Source organism: Athene cunicularia (genome assembly GCF_003259725.1).
Source record: "Athene cunicularia isolate RWA chromosome 1 unlocalized genomic scaffold, athCun1 chr1_part1, whole genome shotgun sequence".
Classification (NCBI taxonomy): domain Eukaryota; kingdom Metazoa; phylum Chordata; class Aves; order Strigiformes; family Strigidae; genus Athene; species Athene cunicularia.
This window is the reverse complement of record NW_020799091.1, coordinates 69,230,848-69,233,903: the sequence shown is the minus strand read 5'-3', so window position 1 is coordinate 69,233,903 and position 3,056 is coordinate 69,230,848.

Genomic DNA, 3,056 nt, shown 5'->3' with positions numbered 1-3,056 from the left:
GGGGGGGGAGGGGGGGGGGCAGATTTGTTTGTAAAGCGCTAAATAATCCTTTACAGTAGTTCAAATATTAACTAATTAATTTAATATTCTTTTAATGCACTGACAGTTTTTCCCCACTGTAAACTACATCTGATACAAGTATGTTACCCAGCAATAAATAATTTGCTCTGAATTTTCCTCAAAAGCAATCTGTCACTCTTGCCTGGGTGCACTTAGAACAACAGGGAAAAGATACTTTTTATTATTATGGTACCAAGAGATTCTAGTCAAATATGAACTACTCTTCCCAAACTCATATTGCAGCACACACTACCTTTACCAAAGAGCTTGCAAAACAAGACATAGCAAACCGGCATGGTTAACAAATTAACAGAATAGAACAAAAACGCTGCAGAACTACATGCTCTTGTGTTCAAATCTTAGTCACAACATCCAGGTTGCAGAGAGTTTATCTTCAGACTGCAGGATTACCTCACATACAGTGTTAGTAACATGCTTTGTTTTGAGGAACTTTACACACAGATGGGTTTGTGGCTTTAAACATTAACTCAGAAATCACATAGTACCTACGAGGAAGCAGACAAACGCAAGTACACAGGAAGCAGACAAAGTGAATGGTAAAATTCAGTAAGACACAAAATAATGAGCAGGAATAGAAAGAACTGTGAAAGGCCTTACGATACGAGAAACCTGAATTCAACACATTGAAAGATAAAGACAACTGAGAGACCTATAGAAAGCTAACAGAGAGAGAGCACGGCATCCCAAGAAACACCATCAGCACTGGCACTTTGAATAGGAGATGAATGCAATAAAAGCAGAAGGGTATACAATAGCAATTAGGTGAGGAGATAAAAGTCTGGGTGAACTTTAATAGCAGGGAGAGGCAAAGATCTCAAAACCCCAAGCTTTTATAGGCCTGTCTGCATTAATTTAGGAAGTTCAGGTGATACCCAGACTACCAGAATAAGTGACTAGGATACCAACAAGGTCAATGACACTAAGTTTAACACAGCTAACGTGGCTCTGAAGCAAGGATGCCTAAACTGTAATCTACCTTTACCGTTATTTTAGCAGCAGTCAGATCTCTCTGGAGCAGCTCAGGTGTGCACAAAGGACCAGGCTGCAAGCTAGAGATTATCCCACTGGGGGCAACAGACAGCTGGTCCAACATGCAAATAAGAGAGGGCAACCAGAGGAGTAAAAATATCAGCTGATAATGCAAGGAAAGCGATCTGCCTGCCTTGCCAGAAAATGTGGGCATCATTTTTACATTTGCTGCAATAAAACCAAGATGTTGTGATCAGAGCTTCTCACTGTGCTATTTGAATGCACAAAAAAGAAAATCAGCCTGAAAGAATTCAGAAAACAAAAAAATAAACAAACAGTAGCAACATGAATCAATTAGCAGTCAGTATGCACAAAATTGTGTCAAATTAATAATTATCATGGGTTTGAGTTGGCTGGTTCTGCTTTCATCCTTCTCTTCTGGTGTCGTAACCACTCCTCTTAGCACAGGCACCATCAGCTCAGCTACAGCTCAGCAGTACTTAGATGATTATTCAAGCATTTCACTATATCAAACTGCATACATCAAGGCCATGCATGAACCAGAAGGGTTCCAGCTTTTAAAAATGCAGACAGTTAAACCAGGAGAAACCCATGTGTCAGTGCACATAAATTATTTAACCCCCAGGTGGTCACTTTAGGTTTGTTCAATAATTTACAACACAAACTAAACAAATTTAACCGAGGAGTAATCCAGTTTGAGCCGATGTTATGACAGGGTATAACTAGACAAAGCCTATGAAATTTTCCAACACACTTATGACCTGAACCTTTCCCACTGCAGACTGACAGAAATGACCCTGCTAGATGCTGAAGGCCATGGGTACTGAAGGTACCTGGCACCTCTCAGGTGCTGAGCAGCATCCTACTGAATCACGGGTCTTAAATAACCCAAGAAGTTTCTTTATCTATTCAGACATTCCCAAAACACGTACAAAGCCGATTTCCAACTGCAAAGCGTAAAGCCTGATACACTCCAATGCCCCTGCAGAGGCTCTTCACATAGTTGCTGGAGGGTTAGATGGTGCAGGATCACAGCACCGAGAGTGCCAGACTTCGGAGGTGCAAAACCAACCTACCGCGGCAGCAAAGCTGCATTTAAACGGTTGTTCTTTAAGGCACGGGAGAAGGCTCCGCGATCAGAAGACAAGGAGAAGGAAAAAGGCGGAGATTTGCTGAACAGGGGGGTTTCCACCTTATTTCCACCGAAACGCTTCAGCAAACCCCGCGGCGCGCGGCTGGGCGCCGTCACCCGGCGCCGTTAAGGGCCGTTACCTCAGGCTCGCCGCCGCCCTGCCATTTCGCAGCCCGGTTCCCTCAGACCCGGCGAAGGAGGAGCCGCTGCCTCCGCGGAAACCGTCCCGAGTTAGTTGGGACCTTCCCCGCGGCGCCTCTGCCCCGGCCGTGGCTTATTTAGTCGAGGAAGGGGAAAAAACAGGCGGTGAGATACGCACCGGCCGCCCCCAGCTCTGCCGGGCGGCAGAGGGCGAGAGCTGACGGAGACGAAGGGGAGGGAGAGCGCCGGTCCGGGTTGCTGCGCGGCGCCCGGTGCACCGGAGCGAGGTGGGAGGCGGACGGGGGGGAAGGAAGAGGGACAGGAAACTGCAAACTCTGCCGAACGCCCCTCGGGCTGCCGGCACGCAGGGAGGAGAAGGAGGAAGGGTGCAAAGCGGGGTCTCCCCAGACGGAGGGGGAGCAGCCCCGCTTTGCCCCGGACCCCAGCGCCGCTCTCCACACGCCCCGCCGGCAGTCCCAGCGCAGGGCGTAGGGAAGGAGGTAGCGGCAAGTCCTGCGAAGGAGCCGCCAGCGCTCCCCACACCAGTGCCACCACGCAGGTGCATGCGAGCGAAGAAGGGGGCACTGCATGCGGATGGGGGAGCAGGACGGCCCCCAGCCTCCCGACCGCCCTCCAGCGACACCGCAGAGCGCCCGTGGCGCCGGGAGGAGAAGCGCCTCCACTGCCCACCCGCTCCGGAGGGTGCCGAGAG